The sequence below is a fragment of the Budorcas taxicolor genome, chromosome 19 (assembly GCF_023091745.1).
Source record: "Budorcas taxicolor isolate Tak-1 chromosome 19, Takin1.1, whole genome shotgun sequence".
Classification (NCBI taxonomy): Eukaryota; Metazoa; Chordata; class Mammalia; order Artiodactyla; family Bovidae; genus Budorcas; species Budorcas taxicolor.
The window spans coordinates 13,197,228-13,214,549 of NC_068928.1; the positions used below are offsets into that span (position 1 = coordinate 13,197,228).

At 41.2% G+C, this 17,322-nt stretch overlaps 1 protein-coding gene across 2 annotated transcripts in view; it reads left to right on the forward strand.

The window, feature by feature from the left end:
• The window catches only part of AATF (apoptosis antagonizing transcription factor), a 112,676-nt gene that overhangs the window by 6,039 nt on the left and 89,315 nt on the right, over positions 1 to 17,322 (forward strand). The window lies entirely within an intron of this gene.

Here is a 17,322-nt window from a genome sequence, read left to right on the forward strand (position 1 = left end):
GGAAGAAAAAGTTGTAAAGAACTCCTGGTCTGTGAAGTCCCAGAATTTTAGAAAAGAAAAGGAGTTTAGTAATTATTTTCCAGATGAGAGAACCAAAGTCCAGAGAGAGTGAGTTGCCCATAGTTCCATAGCCAGATCCCACCTGGCAGAGACAGACTCCTCCAGCCTTTTCTGCCTTCCAGTCTTGGAGCTGCCTGCTATGTGCTCGTGTGCCCAGCGGCACTGAGGACTGGGGCTGAGGGAGGTATGGGGTGCTGGGATTGCCATCCCTTGTTTGCAGGCTGAGAGTTAGTGGGTTGTTTTTTTTTTTTTTAATATTGATTGATTTGGCTGTGCTGGGTCTTGGTTGTGGCATGCAGAATTTTTGGTAGTGGCATGTAAGATCTTTACTTGTGGCATGTAAACTCTTAGTTGTGGCATGTGAGATCTAGTTCCCTGACCAGGGATTGAACCTGGGCCCCCTGCATTGGGAGTACGGGGTTGGAGCCACGGGACCACCAAGGAAGTCTTGAGGCTTATTGTTGTCATTTGCTCTTTCAAGCTTGTTTTTATAATATCATGGAGTTTGAATGGAGGAGGACATCTGATTTGGTGTCTGCCTCTTGGTAGAAACACCTTAAACCGTTCCAGATAAAAGGGTAGGATTTCTACGGTAGAAGTCCTGTGAATCTTTCTCGGAGGGGCTTCCGAGTTTAGTGGGGAATGACTTCCAAGCGGCCAGTCTTCAGATTGTGAAGTCAGGAACCTGCAGATACTGTGAGGGTGGGTCTTTTATAAGTGGCTTGCCAACTCTTCCTCCCCTCCTCCCTCAAACAAATGATAGCTTGATGGTTTCCAGCATTTTTGAGGTTTTTGGAGCATTTCTCTGCTATTTTTAATGCCCTAGTGCCCTAATTTCCCGTATGGAAATTTGGAAGGAGACCTCAACTGCTCTAGATTAAATGTCTTCAATGTTTCGTAATGAAGCTTTTTCCGTTTTGTTACTGATGACTCTTCTTGCTTGAGCCAACCCTCCCCCTACCCCACTTTTTGGGATTCATCTCAAAATGTAGATATTTTAAGGGTGAGTCGGTGCTTGGTTTAAGGGACACATTCTTACTCTTGGATGCAGTTTAGTTTCTTTAGCTATTTTACTATTACATAACTTTTATTTTTGCAACAGTTCAAGTCTTTTTAATCTGTCTCTTTCCGTACTTAGCCAGTTGCTTCTTTGCCCCATCGGTGCATCTCTCAGCCTGACGGAATGGGTCGCAGAGGAAAAGGGAGAAGAAAGGAGCGTGTGTTTGGTGTCACATAGTGTAGGATGGGAGGGTGGAGAGTTTTCTTTTCTAATTTTTATTAGAGTATAGTTGATGTACACACTTGTGTTTCACATGTACAGCAAAATGAGTCAGCTACACACAGACATATATCCACTCTTTTTTAGACTCTTTTCCCATATATTATGGAGTATTGGTTAGAGTTCTTTGTGCTCCACAGTAGGTGCTTATTAGTTATCTAGGAGAGTTTTCTAATTGCCAGAATTTCTATGCATCTGAAGGGTAGCTAATTTTTGTTTTTACTTTTATGACTGTATAATATTTGTGTGTCTCCCTATCTCAGTGAACAGAGTTTAAGAAAAACTTCTTGGTTACGTTACTCTGGATGAACAATTTGTACTGTGTTTTATATATATATAGCTGGTGTGGAGCATTGGCTGAATTTGTACTGACCCCAAAACAAACTCCAGAACTTATTTTCTTCAATTAAATCTCTTTTCAGTTTGGTTGGTCTACAGTAAGGTCAGACTGCCTGGGTTTAGATTCCATCTCAGCAGTGGATTAGCTGAGTGACCTTGAGCAAGTTACTTAACTTCACAGTCAGATGGGGATAATATGATTGTGAGGATTAAAGAACATAATCGATATCAAGCATTAGCACAGTGTCTGGCACACTGCACACCACAAATGTTAGGTACACATATTCTCTCTTTCTGCAGAAAGAGTTGTCTGGCAGTGTTCAGCCCTCTGAATCATGGTCATCAGTGTAACTAACCGTCATCCCTACTGTCCCCAGTGTCTTTTTTTTTTAATATGTTTGGTTGCCTTGGGTCTTAATTGCAGTACACAGGATCTTTCCTTGCAGTGCACCGACTTTTGGCGTGGGGGCTCAGTAGTTGCAGTGCGTGGGCCCAGTTGCTCTGTGACATGTGGGATCTTGGTTCCCTGACCAGGGATCAAACCCGTGTCCCCTACATCACCAGGCAGATTCACTGGACCAGCAGGGAAGTCCCTTCAGTGTTTTTTGACTTTTTACTAGTGTTCAAATTCCCTATACAATTTATTTTTTATATTTTTATTTATTTATTTGGCTGTGCTGGGTCTTAGTTGAGGCATGTGAGATCTTAGTTTCCTGATCAGGGATCGAACCCAGGCCCCCTGCATGGGGAGCAAGGAGTCTTAGCCACTGGACCACCAGGAAAGTCCGCCTTATATAATTTAAATGAACCATTTATTCTTGAAAATGAGTAGTGTTCTATTCTGCTGTGCTACTTACAATTCAGCCTTGGCCTCTTGTGACTTATGAAAAGGTGATCAGAGATTTCTTTATTGCCAAGCCCAGTTACTACCTCCCTGGAGCATTCACCCTTTTCTTGAAATTATTGCCCTTTGGTTTTGGTGCTTCCACATGACGTGTGGGTTCTCCTGCGTTTTTCATCCTTTCTCATCTCAGCCTCCTCTTTTATCCTCTCAGTGTCAGTTTTACCGCATTTAGGATCTTCTTCTCAGGCTGTGTTTTCTTGACGTATTCTCTCCACGGCCTGGTCATTTACTCTTATAGTCTTAACAACATTCTCTAAAACAGAGCGGACTTCCAGCTGTATTTAAGCCACAGTCAAGTCCTGAGCAGCGTGCCTTTGTACCGTAAGCACCTTAAAACTCTACTTTTCAGAAACTAAGCAAATCTCTCCTTTCTTCCTCAGCGCTCTTGGTCCCCAATCATGCTGGTATTACATGTTAGTGATTATAACTCTTGCTGTGAAATAATTTCAGAGGCATTTTTTGGGGATATATATATTTTTTTAATATATCATATTAGGCAAACATTTTCTTTTAATTATTTTTCTACAAAAATGAACTTATATCCCATATCCTGATTCTGGTGGTTATTAATATTTTTCCATTTAACTACATTTTTTGGGGGGGATAAAAGATTATTTATTTCAGAAAGTCAGTGGGAATACAAGTTGGTTGGAGAACTGTAGGCCACCGTGGTTTTACTGTTAAAGAAACCACTTTTTACAGTATCACAATATGTGTGAGAAGAGAGGCCTGGAAAGTTTCTTCCTAAAGAAAAGAAAAGTGAATTCTCTCAGTCGCATCCGACTCTGCAACCCCACGGACTGTAGCCTGCCAGGCTCCTCCATCCATGGGACTTTTCAGGCAAGAATACTGGAGTGGGTTGCCATTTCCTTCTCCACATTTAACCACATTTTTAACATAATTCTTTTTTAAAATATAAATTTATTTATTTTAACTGGAGGTTAATTACTTTACAATATTGTATTGGTTTTGCCATACGTCAACATGAATCTGACACAGGAATACATGTGTTCCCCATCCTGAACCCCACTCCTGGATATTTTTGTAGTTGCATAAATGGTAAGTCATGAAGTAACCATAGCAAAATTAAGAGATTTTCCATGCACAGAACCATTTCTTTAAAGAGGTGAGCTTTTTCTCTTTGATTTTCTTTTAAAAACTTCAATCTGTAGCATTAGGAGATGGTTCCTTTATGTTGGTGGCAGCAGTATATAAAGAAGGCGGCAAGATACTTAAGGAAACCTCCAGCATGAGTATATCTAAAGCTCTTCATTATGGAATATATCAAACCTATATAAAAGTAGAGAGAGTTGTACATACAGTGAACTTATACACCATTACCAGTTAAGCAATTATCAACTCATGGCCCGTTTTATTTCATCTACTGAAACTAACTTTTCTTCTACTTCTGCTTTATTTTGAAGGAAATACCAGACAGTCTATCATTTTATCAGGGAATCAGCGTGGATCTCTGAGAGAAAAGGATTAAAAAAAAAAATCACAATAGCATTATCCCACACAAAAATGCTAACGGTGATTTCTTAATTAAGCACAGCTGGTTTGGGTGGAGAAGGAGCTGAGAGAGCATTCCTGTAACAGGGGCTCTCCTGTCTTTTCTAGAGTTTGCGCTGTAGCTTTAGATGAAGTGATTACAGGAAAGCCAAACTTCAGCTGTAACAAGTTGACCTTTTAGCGAAATGCATGTTATTAATGTATTTAATGAGATGCATTACAGACTGCAGTGAGCACCATGTTTCATTACAGGTCCAAAATGCAGTATCATTAAAGACCTTTAATAGAAACAATGGTTGACATTTTGATATTTCCTGTAAGCAAACCGCCCCCCCCAGAACACAGTATAATGTGATATAGAGGAAATGTTGGGTTTTTTTCACTTGCTTAAGAGTATGACACAAATTCCACTATTAGTAAATTAAATTTTCTTTGCCCTGCTCCACCCTGTCTTCCCAGTTCCCATTCTTCCCATCTTCTAGTTCATGTTCACCCTCATATCTCTCTGTGCCCTTCCCTGGGCCCATCAACTATTTTGACTTGAATAGACTAAATATTTTAATGCCAGTTTGACCACAGCACTAATAGACACCTTAAAGAACAACTTTTAAAATTTTGAGTAAGTCATGGCAGTCGGAATCTTGATAAATAAGGTTTCTGTTTTGGTTTCTATAAATTATATCTTTTTAAGTAGGCACTGCATTCACATGGCTCAAAATTCAAAAGATACTAATGACGCTATAGAAAAAATCGTCCCTTCCACCCCATACCCCTGCCACCCAGTTCCCTGTCCCATAGGCAACCAGTATCGTCAGTGAAATTCCCCCTTTGTTAATTACTTAGTCGCCTTAGGTGACAAATCCATGAACATCTATTTCAGTGTTCTCTCAATTAACACTTTATGGGTTCATGGCAGAGTTCTCATGAATGATCTGTAGAACCCTGGAATACTCTTAATTACTTGGGATGGGTTTAAGTATTGCTTAGGAGGAAGGCACCCTTAAGCTTCTCCAAATGTAGTGCTGGGTAGGATTAAGGACCCTTACTACCCTGGACTTCATCTAGCCAAGCTGATGTGAGGAAGATTGATCTTTTTGTTTCAGCTGATGGCTATCATTTTTTAAAAAATAGCCTTACTGTTCTAATTATATAATTATGTCATGCCTACTTCAAAAATTCAGAAAATACTTAAAAGCATAAAGAAGAAAATAAGGATTACCTGTAATCTTACCGCCCAGAGGTAACCATGGTTGTCATTTTGATGAATATCCTTTCGAACCTTTTTCTGTGCTCACACACACACACACACACACACACACACACACTCTTTTTAAAAACAAACATAAAATCTTATGTACTATTTTATAAGCTTATTTTTTCTACTTAATATATTATTTCATGTCACTGTATTTAGATGTATATCAGCATTTTCAATGGCCATAGAATATTCCATTTAATAGATTTATTACAGTTTATTTAGCAGATCCGTATTGATGGATGCTCAGGTTTATTTTAGTCTTTCACTTTGATAAAGCATGCTTTGATAAATACCCTTGTACATACATATTTGTGCATTTTGTCTAAAAGTAGTACTGTCCAATATAAATATAGTGCCAGTCACATACATAATTTCAAATTTCCTAGTAATCAAATTTTTAAAAAGAGTGAAAAGAGGTAAAATTAATTTCTGTAGCATATTTTATTTAATGGAGTATATTAAAAATGTAGTTAACATACAGTCAATATATAAATATTAATGAGATAGATACCTTACATACATATGTACTTTTTATGTCAGGTCTTTGAAATTTTCAAAGTATATTCTGCATTTACAGCTCCTCTTAATTTGGACTAACCACACTTTTGAGTGCTCAGTAGCCAGATGTGACGAGTGAATACGGTATTGGGCAGCATAGATCTACATTCCTGTAAATTGGATTGGTGGGACAAAGGGATTGTACTTCTGTTTCTTTTTTAGGCTTTTGGAAGATAGGGCCAAATTGGCCTTTAGAAGAATTGTAACCATTTAAATTCTCATCTGTAACAGTTGTTTTCCTCTAGTCCTGCCACCACAGAGTATTATTGATCCTCTTATTTTTCCTAAACTGTAGGTGAGAAATGAAGGCAGTCATTTCTTGATAACTTTCTGTTTAATAGTTACACAATACCTGTTCACCTAGCTTTGAAATCTGTGCTGCCTTTGGTGTGTTTCTTAGGGAATGAGTTCTACATAGGAAGACTTTTGGTCCCTATTAAGCTGCTCCTGGATTTGTCCAATGTGGTTCATTAGCCATTTATATTATGTAGAGAGTCAAGTGGGGTCAGCAGAGCTAGTGCTTTTCCAAAGCGACCAAGTCGGAAACCAGGCGGAGTGTTAGATTCATATGCCATGATTCCACCCACCCTGAAAAGATGATCCCTACGTGGCTTGAAAAACTGCTGCAGCCAAGCTGGTCAGAACATTTGTTTTATTGTTGTGGGTTTTGGGAATTAGGGTTGTCTTCAACCCTAGAAGTAATCTTTAATGGTGACGAGTAGTTAGATAAGGAAGCAACCTGAACTAGTAGTGTTGGTGGCAGTAGTTAGTGGCCGTCGTAGGAGTGGCAGTAATGTAACATACGCAGTAGAGTCACCTTATCCGCTGGCTTCACGGTGAAGTTGGACGTGTCCGTGAATGTCACAGCCTCTTTGTATGGACTTTTCATGAACTCACTTTTAACCATGTTTGCCTGACCAGAAGAAAAAGGGAGAGAGGAGCCGCTTAAGTAGTGCCTGTGGTTCTTCTAGCTGTCTTACTCAGTGCGTTGGAGGAAGCGTGGGTGGCAGGTGGAGTCTTTGGCCCCTGCAGTTATTCTTTGTTCGGGTACCTCTCCAGTGAGCATCTCGTCAGACAGACTGCAAGTCTAGTGGTTACAGTTGCAGCCTGCAGGCTTCATCCACATGGTCCCCAAATGTAATCATCCTGTGTTTAATGGACGAAGTGGCTGTCGTGTTTGAGGGGAGAAACCGACCATGTTGAACTTGCAGAGAGACTGTGGTGGTATACTTCCTGGGCAATTTTAGGAATTTGTAAAGTAGTTTTGTGAGAACTTTATTTTGGCTTTATGCTCAGACTATTTTTCTTTATTTATTTTCAAACTTTAAACTTTTTATTTTGTATTTGGGTAGAGCTGATTGACAATGTTATGTCAAGGGAGCAGGAAAGGGACTCAGCCATACATACACAGGTATCCATTCTCCTGAAAATCCCCTTCCCATCCAGGCTGGCGCATAACACTGAGCAGAGTTCCCTGTGCTGTACAGAAGGTCCTTGTTGGTTATCCATTTCAAATATATATGCTCAGACTTTAGAACCCGGCCACTGCATAAGATACTACTCTGTTATTGTTATTTATGTCCTAACATTTATTCTTTTTTTTTTTTTAATGTGGACCATTTAAAAAATCTCCATTGAAGTTGTTGCAACATTGCTACTGCTTTATGTTTTGTTTTTTTTTGGTTGTGATGCATGTGAAATCTTAGCTGTCTGACCAGGGATAGAACCCTCACCCCCTGCATTGGAAGGGACCACCAGGGAAGTCCCTAACACCTATGCTCAAATCTTCAGATTAAAATTATACGTGAATATGATAAACAGAAACATTCGGGAAGACAACAGTCCTTTGCCTTATGTTCAGTCTCATTCTATTTCATTTTCCTTTTATAATATTAAATAACTTGTTTACATCTATTTCTTTATTCTTTGGTATGAAAGATTAGAATGCTACTGACAGGTTAAGGCGAAGATTGAGCATTGACCATTTCACTTAGCAACACGATGGCCATCTGTGACCTTGATGAGCAGTTTTGGTGGGGTTGGAGGGATACAGGCTTGACTGGGATGCATATGTGAGAGGACAGGAAAAAGAAATCTGAGATAGTGAGTGCAGACAACTCTTTCTAGGAGTGTAACTTTAGAGGGGAGCAGAGAAATGGGACACTGGATGGAGAAGGATGTGGAGTCAAGAGAAGGGTTTTGTTTTTGAGATGGGAGGAATAACAGCATGTCTGTATATTGGTAAGAATGGTGCAGCACCTCCCTGGCGGCCCAGTGGTTAAGAATCCACCTGCTAATGCAGCAGTCAGGGGTTCGATCCCTGGTCCAGGCAGATTCCACATTGCTGCAGGGCAACTAAGCCCATACGCCACAATTACTGAGCCCATGCTCCGTAACAAGAGAAGCCACTGCAATGAGAAGCCTGCAGCTAGAGAGTGGCCACCACCCGCCGCAGCTTGAGAAAGCCCATGCACAGCGATGAAGACCCAGCGCAGCCAAAAAGCGATGTGCCGAGGGGAAATTGGTGAGGCAGGGGAGGGACACCTGCTGTAGCAGTGTCCTTAAGGAAGTGAGTGAGATGGATGAGGGCGTGAGAACGGTGGCCCTTGCTAGTCGTGGGGACACTCTAAGTGTAGTGACAGGTGGGAAGACAGTATAAAAATAGACACAGCTAGTTAGGAGTCTGAAAATTCTCTTCTGTCGGTTGTTCTATTTTCTTTGATAAAGAAACCAAGGTTGTAAATTGCAAGTGAATAATAGAGGAGGAGGTGGGAGAAGTTTTGGGGAGAGGGTATGAGGTAGTCATCCCATCCTTTTTCCACAACCCCTTTGCATTCTGCCATGCAACCAAGGTTTCTGTGCTCTAGCTCAGTCGGTAAAGAATCTGCCTGCAATGCAGGAGACCTGGGTTCTGTTCTGAGTTCGGGAAGATCCCCTGGAGAAGGGAATGGCAGCCCACTCCAGTATTCTTGCCTGGAGAATCCCAGGGATGGAGGAGCCTGGCAGGCTACAGACCATAGGGTCACAAGAGTCGGACACAACTTAGTGACTAAGCTACCACCACCCATATGTTGAACCTAGGAGTTGAAAATAAACAGCATTTACAATGTGTTAGTATCCTGTAAATAGGGCGGTGAAGAACTGGAACATCATTTATTCATTCCTGTGTGTTCAGAGGCCTGCCTCCCCAGCTATGTAAAGGAGAACGTTCCTAGTTTGGCACAAGTTTGTAGTTCAAGTAGATCTTTTATAACCCTCCATCAGGTGCTTATAATCATGCTTTATTTTAGTTTGCTTCACATTTGGACTGTTTATTATATCATTTTTTCTCTAGGTCTCTATATTGCCTTCCCCCCCCCCGCCCCGCCTCACCCGCACCTTTCAGCTTGGTTTTATCGTCTCAATCGTTTCCCCCCAGTCATGCCGTCTCTCCTCTTACACTTTCCCAGTTTGTGTGGGTTGTGTTCTGGGACCAGTGTGCTGGATCCTCTTGGGACTTCCTTTCCTTGCTCTTCTAGGGTGGAGCTCTTTTCTGGCTCTCTTGTATTCCTGTACAGTAAGTCCTCTACATACGTACAAGTTTGGTTCCACCAGAGTTAGCCTAGGTACCCAACTAACACAGTCGGCTATATAATACTGTACTGTAATAAGTTTATAATACTTTTCACATAAATAATATGTAAAAAATAAAAATGAAAACATTTTTAATGTTGTAGGATGGTACCTTGAAAAGTACAGTAATACAGTACAGCATGGATTTCCCAGGTGGTGCAGTGGTGAAACAATTCACCTGTTAATGCAGGAGATCCAAGAGATGCAGGTTTAATCACTGGACCGTGACGATCCCCTGGAGGAGGGAATGGCAACCCACTCCAGTATGCTTGCCTGGGAAATCCCATGGACGGAGGAGCCAGGCAGGCTGCAGTCCATGGGGTCGCAAAGAGTTAGACCGAACTGATCACACATGCACAGTATAGCAGCTGGCATACAGGGGCTAGCACTTGCATCTTTGGAAGTTTGTAACTGGAAGGCTTGTATGTAAGGGGACTTCCGTATTTCAGTTTGTCAGTTTGTTGCCAAATATTCATGGGGAGTCAATTATCTGATTTCTCCTGGATTTAAAAATACTCTGCTCTCATTCATCAATGAGGTGTTCTTAATGGATATACATTTTGGGGTTAAAAATTACTTTGTCTTAGAACTTGAAAGTACTGCCCTGTATGAATTTCCTTTTGTTACTGCCAGAAATTCCCACAAGCTTGGTGGCTTAAAACAGCACAGATTTGTTGTCTCATGTTTCTGGAGGTTAGAAGTCCTAAAACCCAGGTGTCAGCAGGGCTGTGCTTCTTCCAGAGACCCTCGGGGAGCTCCTGTTTCCCTGTTTTCTCCGTAGTCTTGAGGCTGTCTGCATTCCTTGGCTCGTGGCTCTCTTCCATCTTTAATACCAGTGATCCCATCACACCAGGCGTTGCTTTTCTGACTTTGACCCTAACCACTTCTCTCTGGTAAGGACCTCATGTTTCCACTGGGCCCACCTGGCTAATTCAGGCTACTCTCCCTGTTGCAGATCCTCAATTTAATCATACCCACGAAGTCGTTTTGCCTGTAAGGTAACGTATTCACAGGTTCTGAGGGTTAGAATGTGGACATCTTTGGGGGCCATTGTTGAGCCTACTGTCTGTCATCCAGGTATTGTCCAAGAGACAGTGGTTGCCCGTTTGAGTCTCATTCCTTTGCTGGTGACTTGTTTTTGTTAGGGCTCTTCTCTTGATTTTTGAAACTGCCTAAAGTGTTATCTAGCTATGGTTCCTTTGTTATTCGTTGTGCTGAGTACTTACTAGGCCCGTTTAGTCTGAAGACTGCGTTGTCCTTCAGTTTGGGGAAAATGTCTTTAATATTTGTTGAGTAATTTTCTTTCCTCGTTATGTCTGCTCTCTTTTTTTGCAACTATATTTTTAATAGCTTCTTTTGTTTTTTGAATGCTCCTTTTTGGGTAATTAGTGTACTTAAAGTATGTTATGTACATTTAAAGCTGTTTTGTTTTATATTCACTTTAGTTCTTAAAAGTATTCCTGTCTCTACCAGCTTTTCTGTTTACTCTGGACTTTTTTCTTCTCTTCTAAATTTTTATCCAAGTTATATCTGTGTATAAAGAGTCAAGTAATTCTATAAATTCTTATTATGAAAACTTATCTACTGACTGTACACTCCAGCCCCTTGCCATAGCCCATTCTCCTAAAGCAGCAGTTACATTTTAAATTATTATTATTATTTTTTGAGTTCATGAGTTTATCTCTCAATCTCTAGTTGACATGTTTTTGTTCCTACTCGATCTTTCAGCTTTAGGCATTATTTATTGACTTCTCATTATGAAAATGAGGATTTAGCCTTCGTCCCTTCTATAGTCACGCACACTCTCTGTCCCTTCCTGGTTGTGTTGTAATTTGGTTAGATCAATAGTCAGTGTTTACATTATTATGTCTGTGTAAACACTGTTCACAGCTGAGCCGTGTAATACATATACCATGATTATTTTCCCTTTCCCACACACCATTTTGTTCTCTAGAGTTAGGAATTGTTACATTTCTGTTTGTGTTGTTTTCTCTGCAGTCATTCAAGCCTGAACTTTTCTCTAGTTGTTTCAGTCTCCCCTCAAGATAATCAGTTGCATCAGATCTCCTGCCGGTTCTTCTTCCTAAAGACGTCTTTTCCAGAACCCTTTGTTTTGTCCCCTGTAATTTGATTTATTTATTTTTTGGCTGCGCTGGGTCTGTGTTGCTGCATGTGGGCTTTCTCTTGCTGCTGTGAGTGGGGCTAGTCTTGGTTGTGGGGTGCGGGCTTCTCATGCAGTGGACTCTCCTGTGAGGTGCGGGCTCTAGAGCACGGGCTCAGTAGTTGTGGCGCACTGGTTCACTTGTTCCACAGCACATGGGATCTTCCCGGACCAGGGATCAAACCTGGGTCTCCTGCTTTGGCAGGCAGATTCCTTACCACTGAGCCACCAGGGAAGCCCTCCCAGAATCTTTTGACCTGCTCTAAGCTGGACTATTCCCCTTCTCCAGGGCCCAGCCATCATGCGGGGATCCCCCTTCAGCACCATCCTAGGGGTTACCTTCGCTTCCTGCTTCTGTGGATCTCCTGGTCAGGATTTTTCTTGGCTTGCTCCCTTAGTTTGGTGAAGCAAATCTTCTAGTAGTTTGTTGAGAAAGAGTGGACAAGAGGAAAACACTTTTTACACCTTGATTGTCTCAAAGTCCCTTTACTCTATCATTACAATTGATTGACTTGCTGACTGTGTATAGAAGTCTATAGAATATTCCCTTGCCTTCCACCTTCTGAAGTTGCTGTTGATGAGTCCAAAGCCATTCTGATCTACTGATTTTTCCTCCCCCTAAATTCTTTGTCGAAGGAACCTTGGAATTTCATGATGCTGTGCCTTGGCGTGGATGTGCAGGCCTTTTCAGGCTGGAGGCTCGTTTCTTTCAGTCCTGGGAAATTGTCTTGAAATTATTTTGTTAGTGATTTTCTTCCTTCTGTTTTCTCTTCTTTCTGGAAGGCCCGTCATTTGATGTTAGACTTTTCCTCTGATTTTCTTTCTTTTTTTCCCTTCAGTTTCCTAGTTATTTTTGTCTTTCTTTTCTCCCCTCTCCTCACTTCCTAAGACATTTCTTCGGCTTTATTTCCTCATCTACTGAGTATTTTTATATCTTTTGTCATCCTTTAATTACTGTTACTTCTCTGGGGATATGCCTGGGGTATGTGTGTGTGTGTGTGTATTTTTAAGAGTTCTTCTGGCATAGTCTGCTTCCTCTAAGCTGCTTTCTTTTGTTTTAACCTGGTTGTAGTATGTTAGATATTTTCCTCAAATACTTGGTGATCTTTTGTCTGCTGTTGACTTTTAAGAGTGGGGTACTCAAGAGCTGATGAACAGTTTTGTATGTTTGGGCAGGGCTCTTTGTCCGTGGTTTCTGTTGTAAAGTGATCTGTCTGGGCCGTGTGGGGAACACCCATGTCGGCATCTTCACATCTCGGCTCGTTATGGGGTCTTAGCTGCCAGAGGACTTCTAATCTCCTGCCTGGCTGCCAGCCTTGTAGGAGGCCGGTAGGCTGGGGGGGGGGGCGGGTCTCAGCATTCAATCTGGAAACTACAGCTTATTCTTCCTGTTTGGAGAATTATGCCCTTGCCTCCGCTGTGTCTGGTGTCCCCCTGTCCAGAGACACTAATGTTTAACTCTCTTCAAAGGATAAACCTCTCAACTTCTGCCTGAGTAAAAGAGGTGTGTTGACTGTAGCCCTGCCTGCCTCTTGGTCTTCTAGAAGCGCTGGTTCTTCAGTCTTGTGAGATTGTGTTCACGGACCATGGGGGGACTGCTTCCTGTTCTTCCCTGCCGGCACCAGAGTCAGCTTGCTCAGGTTTGCTATGTCAGTTATTTGTCCATCTGCTTTTGTTTTTTAACTGGTTTATTGAGGTATAATTGACATATATGGAACTGCATGCAGTTCCCATTTCTCTGCTCCCCTATAAAGTATTCCCTGTGAGAGTCGTCTGTACTCACTCTCTTAAATCCCTTTCTCTTACTGTCTCATGAATGCATTCCATCAAGCCCGTGTCCTTCTCACTCCGCCAAAACTGCTCATCAGGATCACAGAAGACCATCACATTCCTGAGTTAAATGGTCAGTTCCCAGTCCTCATCTTACTTAACCTGTCAGCAGCTTCTGTACAGTTGGACCTCTGTGTACACTCGTGAAGCCATCGCCAAGAGTCAGACATGGCTGAGCACACACACACATGAAGCCATCATCACATCAAAATAATGAACGTATTCCTCTCCCCCAGAAGTTCCTCAGCCTCTTTGTAATCTCTCCTCCTGCTCCTCCCATCCCTCGGCAACCAGGAATCTATGCTCTGTCACTGTAGATGGGTTTGCCTTTTCTAGAATTTTGTATAAATGGGATCATGCAGTTTATGCTCTTTTTGTCTGCCTTTCACTCAGTGTAGTTATTGGAGATTCAGCCATGCTTTTGCCTATATCAGTAGTTCATTGCCTGTAATCCCTGAGTGGTAGTCCATTCTTTGTTTTGTTTCTAGTTTTTAGCTGTTACAGATAAAGCTGCAGTGAACATTTGTGTGCATGTTGTATGGATATATACTCCCGTGTCTCCTGAATGACTAAGAACGGAATGGCTAGGTCACATGGTAAATGTGTCTAATTTTCATAGAAACCGCCAAGCTGTTTTCTAAAGTGCTTAGACCATTTTACAATCCTACCAGCAGTGTATAAAAAAATTCCACTTGCTTCATATCCTCATTAACACTTGGCATGGTCGGTCTTTTTAATTTCAGACATTCTAATCATCGTATAGTCGGTTGGCTTTTTAAGCTTCCAAAACTTAGTTGCTGTCGTTCTCTCTCATCCAGGCATATCTCGGAGATATTATAGATTTGTTTCCAAACCACTGCAATTCCCTTAAAGTGAATATTGTGATAAAGTGACTCACATGAATTCTTTGGTTGCCAAGTGCATATAAAAGTTCAGTGCAGTTCGGTTGCTAAGTTGTGTGCAACTCTTTGCAACCCCATGGACTGCAGCACACTAGGCTTCCCTGTCCTTCACCATCTCCTGGAATTGGCTCAAACTTATGTCAGTTGAGCTGGTGATGGTATCTAACCATCTTATCCTCACTAGTCCCCTTCTCCTCCTACTTCAATCTTTCCCAGCATCACGGTCTTTTCCAGTGAGTCACTGTTCACATCAGGTGACCAAAGCTGCAGCATCAGCATTGGTCCTTCCGATGAATATTCTGGGTTGATTTCCTTTAGGATTGACTGCTTTGATCTCCCTGCTGTCCGAGGGACTCTCAAGAGTCTTCTCCAGCACCACAGTATGAAAGCATCAATTCTTTAGCATTCAGCCTTCTTTATGGTCTCTCACATCCTTACATGACTACCAGAAAGTTATGTATGTACTATACTATTAAGTGTACAGTAGCGTTATATCTAAAAGAACTACATACCTTAATTAAAAAATACTTTAGTGCTGAAAAACACTAACCATCATCTGAACCTTCAGTGACTCATACTCTTTTTGCTGGTTAGGGTCCTGCCATGATGTTGATGGCTGCTGCCTGATCAGAGTGGGGTTGCTAAAGACTGGAGTGGTTGTGGCACTTTCTTAAAATAAGACAACAATGAAGCTTGGCACATCCATTGACTTTTCCTTTCACAAATGGTTTCTCTGTAGCATGCAGTGCTGTTTGATGGCATTTTATTCACAGTAGAACTTTCAAAATTGGAGTCAGTCCTCTCAAACCCGCCTACTGCTTTATCAACTAAGTTCATGTCATATTCTAAATCCTTTGTTGTCATTTCAACAATCAATGAAGTCCACCATCTTTTATGGACATGGTTTGTAGCACCCCAAAGTAATGACAATAGTAGCATCAAAGATCACTGATCACAGATCCCATAACAAATATAATAGTGATGGAAGCATTTGAAATACTGTAAGAATTGCCAAACTGTGACAGAGACACAAAGTGAACAAATGCTATTGGGAAAATGATGCTCAGTGCGGGGTTGCCATAAACCTTCAATTTGTAAAAAACACAGTATAGGCAAAGTGCGATGAAACAAGATATGCTTGAACTTGATCCTTCTTTGTGGGTTTATTCCTTTTAAATTTACTTCTAGCCAGTGGAATAGAATCAGTTCAGTTCAGTTCATTTCAGTCGCTCAGTCGTGTCCAACCCTTCACGACCCCATGAATCGCAGCATGCCAGGCCTCCCTGTCCATCACCCTCTCCCGGAGTTCACTCAGACTCACGTCCATCGAGTGATGCCATCCAGCCATCTCATCCTCTGTCGTCCCCTTCTCCTCCTGCCCCCCATCCCTCCCAGCATCAGAGTCTTTTTCAATGAGTCAACTCTTCGCATGAGGTGTCCAAAGTACTGGAGGTTCAGCTTTAGCATCATTCCTTCCAAAGAAATCCCAGGGTTGATCTCCTTCAGAATGGACTGGTTGGATCTCCTTGCAGTCCAAGGGACTCTCAAGAGTCTTCTCCAACACCACAGTTCAAAAGCATCCATTCTTCGGTGCTCAGCTTTCTTCACAGTCCAGCTCTCACATCCATACATGACCACAGGAAAAACCATAGCCTTGATCGTGAGTTCAAAATTAGATTCACACAAATACAGGCAGTTGGTTTTTTACAAAGGTACAAAGTCAGTGAGTGGGGAGAGAATAAATAGTCTTTTCAACAGGTTATGGTAAAACAGTAGTACATTCATTGGCAAAGGAAAAAAAATAAACTACAGCTCATACTTTATACAAAAATTAACAAAATAGGTCATTGACTTGCGTGTAAAACGTAAAACTGTATAGTGTTTTGAAGAACATGTGGGAGAAAAATCATCATGATCTTTAGTTAGAGTTCTTAAATCATCAAAAGCATAATCCATAAAAGAACAAATTGATGATTAGTCTAAATCAGAATTAAATCTTTTGCTCTGTGAAAGACGCATTAACAGAATGAAGAGACAAGCTACAGACCAAGGGAAAATATTTGCAGATCACACATAATAAAGGATTTATGTCTAGAATATATAAAGAACTCTCAAACCCAACAATAGAAAATACCCTTAAAAAAAAAAGGCAAAATATTTGAACAGAAACTTTACCAAGGAAGATATAGGATGACAGATAAGCACATGAAAAGATGTTTATTTAACATAATTATTAAAATCACAAGGGGATGCCCCTTTATGCCTATTACCATGACTAAAAGCAAATAGCTAACAACATCAAGTGTCAGCAAGGGTGCAGAGCAACTGGAACTTCCTTGCATTGCTGGTGGGAATGCAGAATGGTCTAGCCATTTTGTAAGAAAGCTTAGCAGTTTTTTGTTTTTTTAATAAAGTTAAATGTATGATGACCAGCAGTCCTCCTCTTAGATATGTTCCCTAGAGAAATGAAAACATACATCCACATACAGACTTGTATGTATGTGTTTATAGCAGCATTAATTATAATCATCAAAAACTTTGGAAACCGCTCAGATGTCCTTCAGTAGGCAAATGGATAAACTGTGGTATATTCTTTTCAGCAATAAAAAGGAGCAGAATATTGATAAAAGGCAGAATTGTGGATGAATCTCAAAGGTATTATGCTAGTGAAAGATGCCAGTCTCAAAAGATTATATACATTAATGTTCCCTCTATATGACATCTTGGAAAGGGTAAGACTAAAGGGTCGGAGAGCAGATCAGCGATGGGCGGAGGTTAGGGGTGGGGGAAGGGCTTGATGACCAAAGGGGCAACCTTGCTTTCTTCTTTGTTTCCTGTATGTTTCTGTTCACCTCTTCAGTAGCCTCATTTCTTCCTTTTAAAAATGATTTATTTATTTGTGGCTGC